Source organism: Neofelis nebulosa, chromosome 6 (genome assembly GCF_028018385.1).
Source record: "Neofelis nebulosa isolate mNeoNeb1 chromosome 6, mNeoNeb1.pri, whole genome shotgun sequence".
In the NCBI taxonomy this organism is placed as follows: domain Eukaryota; kingdom Metazoa; phylum Chordata; class Mammalia; order Carnivora; family Felidae; genus Neofelis; species Neofelis nebulosa.
This window is the reverse complement of record NC_080787.1, coordinates 109,394,113-109,412,133: the sequence shown is the minus strand read 5'-3', so window position 1 is coordinate 109,412,133 and position 18,021 is coordinate 109,394,113.

The following is an 18,021-nucleotide window of genomic DNA, read 5'->3' as shown; positions in this document are numbered from 1 at the left end:
ATTTCGGTTTATAAATGGTGAGCCGTGCCGAGCGCGGTAACCGATTTTAAAGAAGATTTAAATAAAAATAAATAAATAAGGACACCATTCAGCCCAGTTTTGCGCAAGCCTTTTTGGAAGCCAGCTGGCCTTGGTGTCGAGTTCTGCAGGCTCCTTAGAGCTTCTGGCGACCTAGGCGCACAGGTGGAGCATAACATCCTTCCCGCCCCTACCCCAACCCTCCCGCCTTGGATGTTTGGGAAAACGGCAAAAACCACCTTTGTTTTCTTTGGAGGCAAAAGAGCGAACCTTAACCAAACAGCCACACAGTGCCCTCCTAGAGGCGGGAAGTGGGCGTGTAGCTCCCAGTGCACTTGCCGCCTAGGCGCAAGCTGGCTGCAGGGGCCCGTTCCGCCCTCCCCTGCGCCAGGTCCTGGCTTACCCCTGGCCCGCGCGCCCAGGGTCTGGTCTGAGCAGGAGCCCAGGTGCCCACGCAGCCGCGGAGACCAGGACAGATCGAGGCCATTAGGCGTGATCGCTGAGGGTCACACTCTTCCCCCCTCCCCCCCGCCCCCCGCGCAGGTCCCGCTATCTATCTGTGGACATAGAGGTTCTACCTTGGCTGGCTGCAGCTAGGGCATCTCGGGGACCCAGCATTCTTCACCGAAGCCCACCCCTTCCCTCGCAGCACTGCGCGAAAAAGCAATGGTGTGTGTGTGTGGGGGGCGGTGTGAGGGCTGGATCTCACCCCTTGCCCGCGCAGACAAGCTCGACTCTCGTCCCCGCACACCTGCAATAGCTCATCCTAAACCCTGAACCCACCCACTTTGACATTTTTATTTTACTCTGACCCTGGTACCAGAGGAACTTTGATTTCCCACAAATTGGGGAGAAAATAACGACAACCTCCCTGGATCCAGCAAGGCCCAGCAAAATGTAGGTTCTTTTTGAAAAGGATTACAGGAGCAGTGACAGCCCACATTTTGAACAAAGAAAATGAAGAGAATGTGATGCCAGTTGCCCGAGGTTGCTTTCTGTTCACGTTTCTCAGTCTCCTCTTACTTAAAACAGTTTTTAAAAACCTCGCGTAAGCTCAGTAAGGGCACTTGCTGCACAGGAGTTTAAAGGAACCCAGGGAATTGGGGCCAGTGAGCATCAATTTGAATTTAGGCAGGAAAACACTTGCCTCCCCCCAAATCCAAGGTAAAGGAAGAAAAATGAAGAGTCTGTGGTTTTAAAGTAAGCCCACTGACTGGAGCAAGGTCAATCTTTTCCGTATATCTGGAAAGCTGTCATTTACACAAAGGTGATATTTCTCAATCTGATGAGATTGTGTCTTGTTTCTGTGCTGAAATAGAAGGTAAAACAGCTAAATTTAACGCCCTCTACTCTCCCAGATATTCAAACCACCAGGACATTAAGTCATCAAGTAAGTGAGGTTTTGATTCAGAGCCTCGGGTGGGACTGGAGGACAGAAAGTCTCTCGCTTCCTTCCTCTTTCCCTCTCTCTTTCCCAGTAATTTTAGAAGAGACTATGCCAGACAGTTAGATGTCCCTCACAAATGTATCAACATCCCCGGAAAGGTCAGCTATTACTATTACAGCTAGCCTAATTACCCTTAAACCTCCTAATTGGGCAGAAGGAATATCCAAACTTCTTTTAGAAATGAATTTCACTTTATGACAGCTTTTTGGCAATATATTGAACTGTGAGGAGGGAATTTGCCATATGAAAACATTGTACTATCCAATTCTAGTGTGCAATTCTAACCATAGCTAGAACTGTGAAAATAAAAGGTGCCTTTATTTTGAAGTTAATAAGTGACGTTCAATTACTTTTGAGTGACTATATGTTTAAAGATAGCATCTCAATGAAGTAGTTTATTTTCTCTTCAGCCGGGTTGCTCATCATTTTCCCAATACCTTCTGAATTTTTCTGTCCACCTGTGCCATCTTATTCTGAAAACGGCAAAGAGACAGCTTTCAAGGAAGGGTGTAGGAATAGAACGAATTTGGAGAACTGACCTGCAGCCAGCCCAGGCCCTCCCTCACCCATGATTTGTTTGGATCGTTGACTGTTGACATTTTATGTGGCCTTATGCTGCCAGCCAAAGGAGATGAACACAATGGTTATCTCACAGATTTTTTTTTTTAACCCCTAAACCCACCCTGGCCCATTTTACCGAGCAGAGATGTGTTTGGAATTTGAGAGTAGCTGACAACGATTTTGTGGATTCAAAATGTTAATAATATTAGTTGGAAACATATCTGCAAAAGTCAGGATTTTTGGGCACAGTATATTATTTAGCAATGGTACTCTGGTAACTAATGTGGAATCTGAGTGGTGATTTTATTTCCAAAAAATCAAGAAAAAAAAGAAATTTCTGTACTCTGAAACCTCACCAAAACATTAAATGAAGTAATTTCAGTATGACTTAGTGAAAAACCAAGAAAAAGAGAGTTCAATTATTTTTCATGCAAACTTAAAGTAACTCTTAATATTTTCTGGCAAAAATCCTCCCCGGTCTGTTCTAGTGTGTAGATGAGATTACTTTGTAACTATTGACATATATTTAATTATTACAAAAATGTTAAACTTTTTGTCTTTCATGTTTTAAGGACTATTTTCATGTTACATACAAGTCAACTTTAACTTAGGTGAAATCATCACAACTTTCTGAATTTAGTTTTCTCTTAACTTCTTATTGATGCTGATGGCCAGTTCTAAGATTGAGAAATATATTTACTATCATATTCGTCTTTTTTTTAAAAAAAAATTTTAACGTTAATTTATTTTTGAGAGAGAGAGACAGACAGAGTGTGAGCTGGGGAAGGGGCAGAGAGAGGGAGACACAGAATCCGAAGCAGGCTCCAGGCTCTGAGCTGTCGGCACAGAGCCCGACGCGGGGCTCGAACTCACAGACCGCGAGATCGTGACCTGAGCCGAAGTCAGATGCTTAACCGACTGAGCCACCCAGGCGCCCCTACCCTATTCATCTTTTAGAAAAGAGTTCTTTTTAATTAGTCTCTATGAAATGCTTAGTAAAAAGATATTGTTACATAAATTCATATGATTCAAACCTTTCAAACTGGTAGCATACAAATGGCAAGAAGAGAGATTTGGAACAGATATGTGTGTAATATTTTGGCTTGCTATGTTTTTTACAAGACAGTAAGAGTTAGAAGGAAATTTACATTCTCTGCTATTTACTTGGACACAAAGAGTTAAGTCAGAGAGCATGTATCAGTTATTTCTTAGTGGGGAGGAGTTTTCATCTTTATTTGACTGGAAAAGCCACTCTAATTGCCTTTAACTTCTGATTATAGTGAAAAAAAATTTTGAAAAAAAAAAGACACACAGTCTGGTGACATCCTAGAAGCTAACATATCTGTGAAACTCCTTTTGTGAGATATAGAGACAATGGGGAATTTGCAGATTCAGAAGGTTGGAAGGAGACTGAAGGATTTAAACTGGTGACTGAGATATTTGACAGTATTGGTGTTGATCCATCCCCAAACTTGTGTTTATAAACTTCATTTCAGCAGGATGCTAAAGGGATTAAAAGGACACCACAGCAATAACAGACAGAAGGTGAGGATATCCATCTGAGTGTGATGTCCTGTCATATGCTTCAAGAGGTCTTGAAACAGCTTCTTAGAAATTCCCTCATAGGAAGTTTCTCTTGGCACATGGGGAAGAATTTTTAACACCGACTGGCATTGACCACCTTAATTTCTTTGGTTATCGTGACTGACTTTTAAGTAAATTTCATGATAACATAAGTAAATTAGGCTTAACAATGCCTCAAGTACAACATGTAGTATGAAGTCTAATGGTGCATCAGGACATTTAGCCTGCAGAGCCCAAAGCAGACTATATTGTTTATTTTTGTTCTTAACTTTATACTACAAATCCTGTACATCATATTTTATTTATTTATTTTTTTAATGTTTATTTATTTTTGAGGCAGAGAGAGACAGAGCATGAAGGGGGAGGGGCAGAGAGAGAGGGAGACACAGAATCGGAAGCAGGCTCCAAGCTATGAGCCATCAGCCTAGAGCCCGACGCCGGGCTCGAACTCACGGACCGCGAGATCGTGACTTGAGCTGAAGTCGGACGCTTAACCGACTGCGCCCCCCTGGCGCCCCCCTGTACATCATATTTTAAAGTAAAAGTCAGGTTGTTGACTATTATATTTAAATTTCACTGGCTGATATTATTATTTTTTCATATTTCCTTAGAAGATGCATGAATCAATCAATTTGTAAAATAACCTGTAACATTACCTAAAATTTTTTTTAAGTTTTTAAAATTTGAAATGTAGAATTTAAAGAAGAGTATATCATTTTATCTGCCTCATGCAGAATATTGCCACTCAGTGAATCAAAGTAGAAATTTGGCAGCTGTCCAGATAATTTGGAATGAAAACCAGCTAAAGATCATGTAATAAATCAAATTGAAAAATTCAGGTCTCAAAGTGGGCTTTCACTAAGGAAACTTCTTCCCATATTAGCTAATTAATGCCTATACTCCTAAGCACGGCTAATTCTTTCTCCAAATGTATGTATCCTCAGTATTTGGCTGTGACCTTAACAATATCTGTTGGTTTTGTAACTATTTTAAGAAGAGAGTGATTCTGAAATGGTTAAAAATGAACACATGTTTTTTTACCGTGTAGCTTTTTTTCTCTCTGTGGCTATTCAGTGGCAAACTAAATTTGAAGCCCTAATGTGCATCCGTAGCTTTGCCCCTGTATATATGAGGGCACTGCCTGTTATTATTTTTAGTAATGAATGTTTTAAAGCAGCCTTTCAGTAATGCAGTGTAATGGCTCTATTACCAAACAGTTATTGTATTTAGAAAAATAGGCTGTATCTGTGCATTGAAAATAAAGTGCTAAATTAAAGCAACCATACCAACAAATCAAAGAGAAACAAAGGTTCTTTTTTACCTCTGGTAGTAAGCCTGAGAGCTATGGAGAGTTATTTCACCAGAAGGAAACTCCCAACAGTAGGTGTCAAAAAGAAGACATTTCAAAGCACATGTTGTCAAATTGTGATGTGGGTAAGTAGCTGGAGAACTGGAGGGAACCATCAGCTCTTAGAAGGGGAAGGGAAAGGTTGAAGGGCATGCCGCTGATTGCCACCTTTAAAGCACATGAGGTGGCACGCTTAATTCCTGAGTGCCTCTAGTTCTAAAGGTCACATACTTTGGGAACTCAGCCCATTGACCACATTTCCTGGGACGTTGCCCTTACTTCTCTGTGAAAGCAATACAGCCTCATCCTGATGGCATTGTATGGACCGGATATCCAGCCCATCAGGACCTTGGGTTCTCATCCAGGGTGTGAAACGTTGTCATCCCTTCAAGCCCTCAGTTTGTTCACCTTTACGGCAAAGACACTGGACTAGACAATCTCTATATAAAGATGTTAATGGCTCCAAACTCTGAAACCAGAACAGATCCCCGTTTGATTCGAAAACAGTGTGCAATATTTATGAGCATTTTCAATATGAGTGTTATTTCCAACCTCAGATCCTTCTTGAAAAATAGCACCTTACAAACTTTACTTGAAAATGAATAATTTTGTATCCCGAAATCCTTACCAAACAAGGGCCTAATCTCAAAGTTTGGACAGAACTAGTTAGCCAGAGATCTTTTAGAATTTCAGGGAAATGTAATACAAAAGGGAGTTGTGTCTTTCAAGCACTGAGTGAATGAAGTTGAAGTCTCTGGTACACAGTATTGGAAACAAAACTGCCCTTTCACTTGCTTTCTGGGGGCCCCAGTGCATGTGTGTGTACATCTAGTGTCTGCTTCTTGGGAAATAAAATTCAACTTTTCTGAACTTTCACGAGACTGAGAACAGAAAAATAACTATTCTCTTATTTGGAAAGTTGGGGTTTTGAAACTAGGATTTTTTTCATTTTTTATCACATTTCATAATTACTGCGTATTTCAAGGTGCAGTAATATGTAGCTTATGTAATAGAGGAAATAAGTTTACTAGAAGTTATTAGTCACAACATCTTTTTTTTTAAATTTTTTTTAACGTTTATTTATTTTTGAGACAGAGAGAGACAGAGCATGAACGGGGGAGGGGCAGAGAGAGAGGGAGACACAGAATCGGAAACAGGCTCCAGGCTCTGAGCTGTCAGCACAGAGCCCGACGCGGGGCTCAAATTCACGGACTGCGAGATCGTGACCTGAGTTGAAGTTGGACGCTTAACCGACTGAGCCACCCAGGCGCCTCTATTCACAACATCTTATTTGGTGATTAGTACTGCAAATTCTCCTGCCCATGAGAGGTGAATGCTTACATAGATTTCTGGAAGAAAATGAGCGATAACCCACACTATGTCAGGAGTCTTAGCATATATAAGAATTTTGATGCTTTGTTTATCCTAAGGAATATTTGAAAATCACTTCCTGTAGAGATGACAGTAAGGTTACCATTAGACTCACCCTTTTGTTTCACACCCATAGAAATAATAAAGAAAATGTAAGAAGAGATAGCCAGAAAACCTGACTGGACTCCAAAATAGAATACACATTCTAAGGCAAAAAATAAAACAGAAACCGAAAGCTATGAGCAGGGCCAGTTGCCATGGGCTTGTTGGGCTCTGGGCTGGAAGCTGGCAGTCAGGCTCTTGGCTCCTGCAGGAGAATGGGATGAAAAGTTCTGAGCTGGACCCACAACCTGAAACCAAGGACTCCCAGCCCCACAAAGGAGGCTGAAAAAAATGGCTGTTGATTTGCTGCCCTTGGCTATATCTTTATTAAAGCTCTCTTCCTGGCTTGGCAGGTAAACAGCTTCATGACCCCAGACTGGGTAGATGGCCTTCTGACTCCATGTCTGGGTTTGTGTCATCTTTGTTATCCCAATGGAGCAGGAGGTCTGAAATATATAACTAAGAACAAGATATGGACTAAGATGTGTACATCTGATGGTGGGAGGGGCAGGTGGAGGCAACTGGAAAAGAGTTAGGGAGGACAAGGGAGTAAATGCTTATATACTAAAATACATTATTTTTTAGTCAACACCTATGTGATAAAACAAACATATATACATATATGTGACATTTGTAAACGTGTATATATAGTATATGTGCATATATAACATATGCATATGATATATGTGCATATATGTATATATATAGTATATGTATATACATATATGTGAATGTATGTATGTGTGTATATATACATTATATACTCACATATATATCTCAACCTCCAACAAAATTAGGGTTTTCTTAGCAAGAAAAAAAGGGAGAATGATATTGAGTAGACAGCTAAAAGTATCTTGTATGAAATAAAAAGATTTAAAAATTGTATTGTTTCATTCAAAAGGCAACATATAATATTGTTCTATAGAATCTGAAGACAAGTTTTATCTAATTTTCTGTTTCCCAGAGTGCTTGAGAGAATACTAAAGGTCTTTTTAAAAAAATATAATTTATTGTCAGATTGGCTAACATACAGTGTGTAAAGTGTGCTCTTGGTTTTTGGGGCAGATTCCCGTGATTCATTGCTTACATACAACACCCAGTGCTCATCCCCACAAATGCCCTCCTCAATGCCCATCACCCATTTTCACCCCTCCCCAGCGCCCCCATCAACCCTCAGATTGTTCTCTGTATTTAAGAGTCTCCTATGGTTTACTTCACTCCCTCTCTGTTTGTTACTATTTTTCCCCTTTTATTCCCCCATGGTCTCCTGTTAAGTTTCTCAAGATCCACATATGAGTGAAAACATGATATCTGTCCTTCTCTGCCTGATTTATTTCACTTAGCGTAATACCTTCCAGTTCCATCCACGTTGCTACAAATGGCCAGATTTCATTCTTTCTCATTGCCAAGTAGCATTCCATCGTATATATAAACCACATCTTCTTTTTCCATTCATCAGATGATGGACATTTGGGCTCTTTCCATAATTTAGCTACTGTTGAAAGTGGTGCTATAAACATTGGGGTACATGTGCCCCTATGCATCAGCACTCCTGTATCCTTTGGATAAATTCCTACTAGTGCTATTTCTTGGTTGTAGGGTCGTTCTATTTTTAATATTTTGATGAACCTCCACACCGTTTTCCAGAGTGGCTGCACCAGTTTGCATTCCCACCAACAGTGCAAGAGGGTTCCCTTTTCTCCACATCCTCGACAGCATCTGTTGTTTCCTGATTTGTTAATTTTAGCCACCTAAAGGTCTTTACACCAAAACCAGACTAAGGAACAACAACAAAATAAAGTCATTGACCAGCATTTTCTGGAAACATTGATGCAAAAATTCTAAATAGAATACTAGCATTTTGGTTTCAGTAGCACTTAGAGAAAGATACATGGTGACTGGGTAGGAAGGTCTTATCCTAGGAATTCAAGTGAAGAAAATCTATTAATTGGCACACACCACATTAGCAGATAAAAAGACAAAAAGAAAGAAAGAAAGAAAGAAAGAAAGAAAGAAAGAAAGAAAGAAAGAAAGAAAAAGAACCCATACCTCTGTGGATGTAGAAAAATGCAGTCAGTGAGCTTTAACCCTCATTCATTATAAACATCAAAATATATGGAAACTTCTTTAATTTGATTAAGGGTAGTCATCAAAAATATTGTGTAGAAATTATGCATAATGGATAAATTTAAGAAGCTTTTCTACTAAATATTAGAACAAGATAAGGATGCCTGCTATCATTACTTCTAGTCATTTTATTGGTCATGCTAGCCAATCTAATAAGACAAGGGGGAAAGTAGTGTGAGAATTGGAGAGGAAGAGACAAAATATCCTTATTTGTAAATAATATGATTGTATACTTAGAAACTTTAAGATATTTAGTCTTGTTAAAAATGGTCACCAGAGTAATGAGTCACCAGTAAGATACCTTAACCATCCGTTTTGGGAAAATATTACAAAACCTAACAACCAGATCTTGGCGAAGTTCTGAAATAAAGGAAACTTTCTAACTTTTTTGATGAGAACATACATTAATAAAGTCAATTTTTAAAGAACTCTGGGAATAGTAGTGTATCTTGAAGATTCATATGTCCTGCAATCCAGTGCTTACATTTCTAGATATATACTCCAGGGAATTTCATGCATGTGAGCGCAAGGAAGTACTTATGGGAAGTTTCTGAAACATTTACAGACATATTTTGGAGATATTGTGGAGTTGGTTCAGACCATGGCAATAAAGTGAATTTTGCAATAATAAAGTGAGTCAAATGAATTTTTTGGTTTCCCGGTGCGTATAAAAGTTATGTTTACACTATAATCTATTAAATGTGCAGTAGCGTTATGTCATTAAAGTGTACATACCTCAGTTAAAAGTACTTTATTGTTGGGGTGCCTGGATGGCTCAGTCAGTTAAACATTCGTCATGATCTCATGGTTTGTGGGTTCCAGCCCTGCATCAGGCTCTGTGCTTACAGCTCAGAGCCTGGACCCTGCTTTGGTTTCTGTGTCTCCTTCTCTCTCTGCCCCTCCCCCGCTTGCACTCTGTCTCTCTCTCTTTCAAAAATGAATAAACATTAAAAAAATTAAAAATACTTTATTGTTAAAAATGGTAACCATCATCTGAGCTTTCAGTGAATTGTAATCTTTTTACTGGTGTGTGGTCTTACCTCCATGTTGATGGCTGCTGACTCATCAGCACTGGTGATTGCTGAAGGTTGGGGTAGCTGTGGCAATTTCTTAAAGTATGACAACAATGAAGTTTGCCACATCCGTCAATTCTTCTTTCTCACAAATGGTTTCTCTGTAACTTGAGATGCTGTTTGATGACATTTTACCAACAATGGAACTTCTTTCAAAATTGGATGGCACAAAAACAGACACATAGACCAATGGAATAGAATAGAAACCCCAGAACTAGACCCACAAACGTATGGCCAACTCATCTTTGACAAAGCAGGAAAGAACATCCAATGGATAAAAGACAGTCTCTTTAACAAATGGTGCTGGGAGAACTGGACAGCAACATGCAGAAGGTTGAAACTAGACCACTTTCTCACACCATTCACAAAAATAAACTCAAAATGGATAAAGGACCTGAATGTGAGACAGGAAACCATCAAAACCCTAGAGGAGAAAGCAGGAAAAGGCCTCTCTGACCTCAGCCGTTGCAATTTCTTATTTGACACATCCCCAAAGGCAAGGGAATTAAAAGCAAAAATGAATTACTGGGACCTTATGAAGATAAAAAGTTTCTGCACAGCAAAAGAAACAACCAACAAAACTAAAAGGCAACCAATGGAATGGGAAAAGATATTTGCAAATGACATATCGGACAAAGGGCTAGTATCCAAAATCTATAAAGAGCTCACCAAACTCCACACCCGAAAAAAAAATAACCCAGTGAAGAAATGGACAGAAAACATGAATAGACACTTCTCTAAAGAAGACATCCAGATGGCCAACAGGCACATGAAAAGATGCTCAACGTCGCTCTTTATCAGGGAAATACAAATCAAAACCACACTCAGATATCACCTCACGCCAGTCAGAGTGGCCAAAATGAACAGATCAGGAGACTATAGATGCTGGAGAGGATGTGGAGAAACGGGAACCCTCTTGCACTGCTGGTGGGAATGCAAATTGGTGCAGCCGCTCTGGAAAACAGCGTGGAGGTTCCTCAGAAAATTAAAAATAGACCTACCCTATGACCCAGCAATAGCACTGCTAGGAATTCACCCAAGGGATACAGGAGTACTGATGCATAGGGGCACTTGTACCCCAATGTTTATAGCAGCACTCTCAACAATAGCCAAATTATGGAAAGAGCCTAAATGTCCATCAACTGATGAATGGATAAAGAAATTGTGGTTTATATACACAATGGAGTACTACATGGCAATGAGAAAGAACGAAATATGGCCCTTTGTAGCAACGTGGATGGAACTGGAGAGTGTGATGCTAAGTGAAATAAGCCATACAGAGAAATACAGATACCATATGTTTTCACTCTTATGTGGATCCTGAGAAACTTAACAGAAACCCATGGGGGAGGGGAAGGAAAAAAAAGAAAAAAAAAAAAAAGAGGTTAGAGTGGGAGAGAGCCAAAGCATAAGAGACTCTTAAAAACTGAAAACAAACTGAGGGTTGATGGGGGTGGGAGGGAGGGGAGGGTGGGTGATGGGTATTGAGGAGGGCACCTTTTGGGATGAGCACTGGGTGTTGTATGGAAACCAATTTGACAATAAATTTCATATATTGAAAAAAAAAACAAAAAAAAAACAAAATTGGAGTCAATCCTCTCAAATCCTGATGCTTCCTTATCAAGTAAGTTCTTGTACTATTCTAAATTCTTTGCGGTCATTTCAACAATCTTCACAAAACCTTTACCAGGAGTCGATTCCATCTTAAGAAACGACTTTCTTTGCTCATTCCTAAGAAGCAACTCCTTATGCATTCAGGTTTCATCATGAGCTTGCAGCAATTCAGTCACATCTTAAGGCCCCACTTCTAATTCTAGTCCTTTTGCTATTTCCCCCCAATCTGCAGTTACTTCCTCCACTGAAGTCTTGAACCCCTCAAAGTCATCCATGAGTGTTGGAGTCAACTTCTTCCAAACTCCTGTGAATGTTGACAGTTTGCCCTCTTCCCATGAATCATAAAATTTCTTTTTTTTTAATTTTTTTAATGTTTATTTGTTTCTGAAACAGAGAGAGGCAGAGCATGAGTGGGGGAGGGACGGGGGGGGGGACACAGAATCCGAAGCAGGCCCCAGGCTCTGAGCTGTCAGCACAGAGCCCGACGCGGGGCTCGAACCAACAGACCGCGAGATCATGACCTGAGCCGAAGCCGGACACTCAACCGACTGAGCCACCCAGGCACCCCAATCATAAAATTTCTTAATGGCACCTAGAAAAATGAATGCTTTCCAGAGTGCTTTCAATTTATTTTGCCCAGATCCATCAGAAGAATCACTCTCAATGGCAGCTGCAGCCTTGTGAAATGTGTATCTTAAATAATAAGACTTGAAATTTGCAATTACTCTGATCCATGGGCTGTGAAATGAATATTGGGTTAGCAGGCATGAAAACAACCTCATCTAGTTGTAGATCTCCATCAGAGCTTTTGGCCACCAGATACACGAGCAATCATTTTCTTCTGGGCGGTAGGTCTCAACAGTGGGCTGAAAATATTCAGTAAAGTATGTTGTAAACAGATGTACTGTAATCCAGGCTTTGTTATTCCATTTATAAAGCATAGGCAGAGTAGATTTAGTATAATTCTTGAGGGCCCTACAATTTTCAGAATGGTAAATGAGCATTCAAGTCACCAGCTGCAGTAGCCCCTAGCAAGAGAGTCAGCCTGTCCTTTGAACCTGGTAAGCCAGGCACTGACTTCTCTTCTCTAGCTATGAAATTCCCAGATGGCATCTTCTTTCACTTGAGAGGTCTTCTGTCTACACTGAAAATCTGTTGTTTAGTGCAGCCACCTTCGTTAATGATCTTGGCTAGATCTTCCGGGTAACTTGCTGCAGCCTGTCATCAGCACCCGCTGCTTCACCTTGTCCTATTGTTACAGAGATGGCTTCTTCCCTTAAATCTGCTCACTTCAAATATTTTTTCTGCAGCTTCCTCACCTCTCTCAGCCTTCATAGAATTGAAGAGAGTTAAGGCCTTGTGCTAGATGAGGCAGTGGATTAAAAGAATGTTGTAGCTGGTTTGATCTTCTATCCAGGCCACTAAACTTTTCTTCACATCAGCAATAAGTTTGTTTTGCTTTTTTTTTTTTTTAATTATTCATCTGTTCACTGGGGTAGCACTTTTAATTACCTTCAAGAACTTTTCCTTTGTGCTCACAACGTGGCTGTTTGGCACAAGAAGTCTAGCATTTGGCCTGTCTTGGCTTTCAACATGCCTTCCTCACTAAACTTAATCATTTCTAGCTTTGGACTTCAATTGAGAGATGTGTGGCTCTTCCTTTCATTTGAACACTTAGAGGCGATTGTATTTGAAGACTTAGGGCTATTAACTGGCTTAATTTCGGTATTGCTGTGTCTCAGGAAATAGGGAGGCCCAAGGAGAGAGAAAGACAAGGGAACAACCAATTGATGGAGGAGTCAGAACACATACAGCACTTGTAAAGTTCACCATCCTATATGGGCGTGGTTTGTGGTGCCCCCAAACAATTACCATACTAACATCAGAGATCACTGATCACAGATCACCATAACAAATCTAATAATAATGAAAACGTTGAAATATTGTGAGAATTACCAAAATATGACACAAGACATGAAGTGGGCAAATGCTGCTAGGAAAATGTCACCGATAGACTTGCTTGATGTAAGGATGCCACAAACCTTCAATTTCCAAAAAAACGCAGTATCTGTGAAGCACAATGGAGTGAAGTTCAATGAAAGGAAGTAGGTCTGTATTTTAAAGTAGCAAAAACTAAACAAAACATGACCAAAAAAAAAAAAAAAACCACCTCAAACAAAATAAAGTAAAATAAAAAGCCAACAACTTATAAAAGTGAAAAGAATAAATCAATTGTGATACATTAATCAATACAATGAAATACTCTACAGCAGATAGAACTATAAGTATCAACATGGTTAAATCTAACAGCATTGCCAATAAATAAAAGATAGTTGCCAAAATGGGATTATACTGTTTCTGTAGAAGTTGAAAACCTGTGAAACAATGCTGTATATTTTTATGGGTACATATATAGACGCTAATAACATGAAAACCACAAAAGAAATAGGATTAAGCTACTACTGGGAAGGGAGGGAAATGGGAATAAGGAGAGGTGCACAGGGGATTTCTATGATTTAAAAGAGCCTGAGGCAAACCTAGCAAAATTTGATAGGGCTGGGGAGTGAGTACAAGAGTGTTTTATTATGGTTGTGTCTTTCTCTTTCTTTTGAAATATGTTACAACAAGAAGTGTATGCAAAAATTATTATGTATCTTTAAAGGCAAGTTTTGGATGTTTCCTTAAGATGAAGCAATTTTTTTCTCTTAAGTATTGATTATAGTTTGAAATGCCTCTTTATGAGAGATGGATCAAATGTATCTGTTCCTTGGGGTTTCTGAAAACTTACACTCTATCACTTCAAGCTATACCTGCACATACAAACTGTATAGACAGCAAAAGGAATCATTGAATTTTCCAGTTAATCAATAAATTAATTTCTACCTCCATTTCTTTGCATAAAGAATTTTTAGGCCAGTGAGCTCATGTAAGAAAAATGTTTAGGCCAGTGAACTCGCGTAAGAAAAACTCAAACAGCAGCAAAAAAGTGTCTTTTGGGCATTCTCAATTGTAAGGGCTCCAGATAAATTTAGATGTTACTGATAAAATATTTTAATAATTGCATTAATAATAACATTTTTGAATACTTAGTTGGCACTTCACATATATTTTACTCAATCTTTCTAACCACCCTGTTATTATGTTCATTTTATGTGTTTAGGGAGCTGATGTTTAGAAGTTCAGTAATCCTGAGATCACGGAAAAAAATCCTGAGATCAGCCAAAAAATGGAGAGCCAGTGCTCGTGCACGTTACTGGTTCTATGACCTCTTTTCTAGAAGTGCGTTAGCACAGTTTCTCACTCTGAGTCACAAGAAGGATTTGCTGTAGGTATTGGTTTTGTCTAGGGAATTGCTACATAAATGCTCAGGTAAAAGACCTTATTGGTTGTATAATGTTCCAGTATTTACTTGGCAGGGCCTGGGGCTTAAACATCTACTAATATTTTGTATCTTGATAAGCATGGGCTTGTACAAATACCTTGAAGGTACTAAGTAGATTTTAATAGGTTTATCACAGACACATTCTTTGTATTTATTTTTAAAATTTTTTAAATGTTTTATTTATTTTTGAGAAAGAGAGACACACAGAGCACAAGCAGGGGAGGGGGACACAGAATCCGAAGCAGGCCCCAGGCTCTGTGCTGACAGAAGCTGATGCGAGGCTCAACCCCACAAGCTATGAGATCATGACCTGAGCCGAAGTTGACGCTTCACCGACTGAACCACCCAGCCGCCCCTGTATTTCTATTTTTCTTATGTGTAACAAGTATGCCCTCATTAGAGTCTGACAACAAGAAACTGGAAATTTATAAATTACTTCCACTGTATGAAGTTGGAGGCTACTGGCCACTTTTCCTAGGTTTATTTTGAACCAGATATCCTTTCATTTTGTAAACAATAATATGGGTCAGAGTCCCATGGGATAAGGGCACAATTCCTAACCTAAGTCCTGAGATCACTGAGGTGAAGAACTGATTATAAAATACAGAGATTTAAGAGTGAGGAAAGTATACGATTTTCTAAATAAGGCATTTCTTTGTCTATTTCCCTTTGTTTTACCATTTGTGATGGGTATTTTTTAAACAATACACACTGTTTAGCTTCATCTGTTTGTGAACTTCATGTAAATTGATTCATACTTCATGTATTCTTCTGTGACCTGCTTCTTTTCCTCAAATTTATGATTTTGCCTCTCATCCATATTGATATATAAAGCCGAAGTCCATTCATTTTATGCTGTATACATTGCTATACGATAATATTTCTCTACAGGGCCTCCTGGGTGGCTCAGTTGGAGAAGCATTCGTCTCTTGGTTTTGGCTCATGTCCTGATCTCACAGTGGTGGGATTGAGCCATGGCAGTCTCTGCCCTGGTCAGGGAGCCTGCTTAAGATTCTCTCTCTCGCTCTGCCTCTGCTTCTCCCCCGCTTACACTCCCCCCTCCCCACACACACAAAAAAAGAATTTCTCTGCAGTATACACTTGGGAATGAAATTACTAGTCATGTGGTTTATGCATGTTCAACTTTACCAAGGAGTGCCAAAATGGTTTTCTAAATGACTGTATCATTTATACTCCCACTAACAGGAAATGAGAAAGTTCTTACCTCTACACATTCTTGCCAGTGCATGGTCTTGCTGATTCTTAAATTGGCCAATATGTTATGTGTGTGCTGGAGTTTGATACTCATTTTCATTTTCCTGATTGCTTCTGACAATGAGGTATTAATGTTTACTCTTCTGTGAAAAGTCTGTTATGTATTTTTCACATTGTTTTCTATGTGGTTGCTTATCTTCTTGTACATTCACATATAGATTGAATACTAACCCTTTGTTATAGATAATGTAAGTATCTTCTCCCATTTGTAACTTGTACTTTCCTTCCTTTATGGTTTCTTTTGATGAACAAAAGCTCTTAATGTTAATGTTGAAAAATGGTCATTTTTTCCTTTATGGTTTTGTTATGTTTTGCTTACTAAATGCTTTTTTTCCCTGAGATTGTAATATTGTTCTATGTTATCTTCCTAATATTTGAATTTTTCTTTTCACGTTTATTCTCTAATTCACCAGAAATTTATTTTTAGTAGTTTTTAGTAGAGTGTGAGGTTGGGACTTTAATTAATATTTTTTCCATATGGGTAATCTATTGTCCTAGAAATATTTATTGAATAGTTTACTCTTTCCTTACCAACCTGGTATCTGACAAGAATCAAGTTTTTATATATGCATGATTTTATTTCTGGCATTTCTCTTCTGTTAAGTTGTTTCTTCCTTTGAAAATACTATAGTATTTTATTTATTTATTTATTTATTTATTTATTTATTTATTTATATTTATTTATGAGCGTGTGAGCAGAGGAGGAGCAGAGAGAGAGGGAGAGAGATAATCCCAAGCAGGCTCCAAACCGTGAGATCATGACCTGAGCTGAAATCAGGAGTCGGATGTTCAACCAACTGAGCCACCCAGGCACCCCAGAAAACACCATATTTTACAATACAAAGTACAAATTTTATATATATATATATATATATATATATATATATATATATTTTATGTGAGCATGCTTATTCTAAGTGAGCCTTAATGAGTATGCTTTATAAGTCTTCATATACAGTAAGGCATGTTCCTACATGATTTTTTTTTAATCTTTAGAGTAGCCAGACTATTTTTGGATTTTTGAATTACCATATAAGTTTTTTTTTTTAATTTTTTTTTAACGTTTATTTATTTTTGGGACAGAGAGAGACAGAGCATGAACTGGGGAGGGGCAGAGAGAGAGGGAGACACAGAATCAGAAGCAGGCTCCAGGCTCTGAGCCATCAGCCCAGAGCCCGACGCGGGGCTCGAACTCACGGACCGCGAGATCGTGACCTGAGCTGAAGTCGGACGCTTAACTGACTGAGCCACCCAGGCGCCCCTGAATTACCATATAAGTTTTTTAATTAGCTTGCTAAGTTCCATGAAAAATCTTCTAGATCTATTTAGGAATAGCCTTTTCCTATTGGATCTTTCTGCAAAAGAACATGAAATAGTTCTCTATTCATTTAGATCTTTGAAAATGTCTTTCAAGATGTATTCTAGGCACTTTACACTTCTTATTGCTCTTGTTAATGATATTTTTTTATTTTTAATTTTATTTATGTATTTATGTATTTATCTATTTTGAGAGAGAGAGAGAGAGTGAGTAGGGTAGAGGGAGAAGGAGAGAGAATCTTAAGCAGACTCCACATTCTGTGAGGAGCCCCATGTGGAACATGATCCCATGACTCAGATCAGAACTTGAGCTGAAATCAATAGTCAGACACTCAACCTACTGAGCCACCCAGATGCTCCCCCTTTTTATCTTAATGGTATTTCTTAAATTACATTTTCTAATTTATTTCTGCTAGTGAAGAGAGATACAATTGTATGTTGGTTGCTTTTATATCTAAATTTGCTTATCAATACCAATAAGTTACTTATAGATTTTTTTGTCTGGTTTACGTGAGCAATAACATCATTGGTAAATGATGCCAATTTTCTTCTCGCATTGAGGTCATTAAGATGACCAGACAGATTTTCTCCTTAATCTGTGAATGTGATCAATTACATTAATTGGTTTCCTAGTATTAACCAACAAAGGTTGTGATGTCTCATCTTTCTCATACTTCTTTGGACTTGGTTGCTAATATCTGGTTTGGGATTTTTCATTTATGTTCAAGAATAAACTTATATTGCTGTTTTCCTGTCTTGTATTATGTTTAGCTGGTTTTGTTACCAAGACTATGCTAGCCTC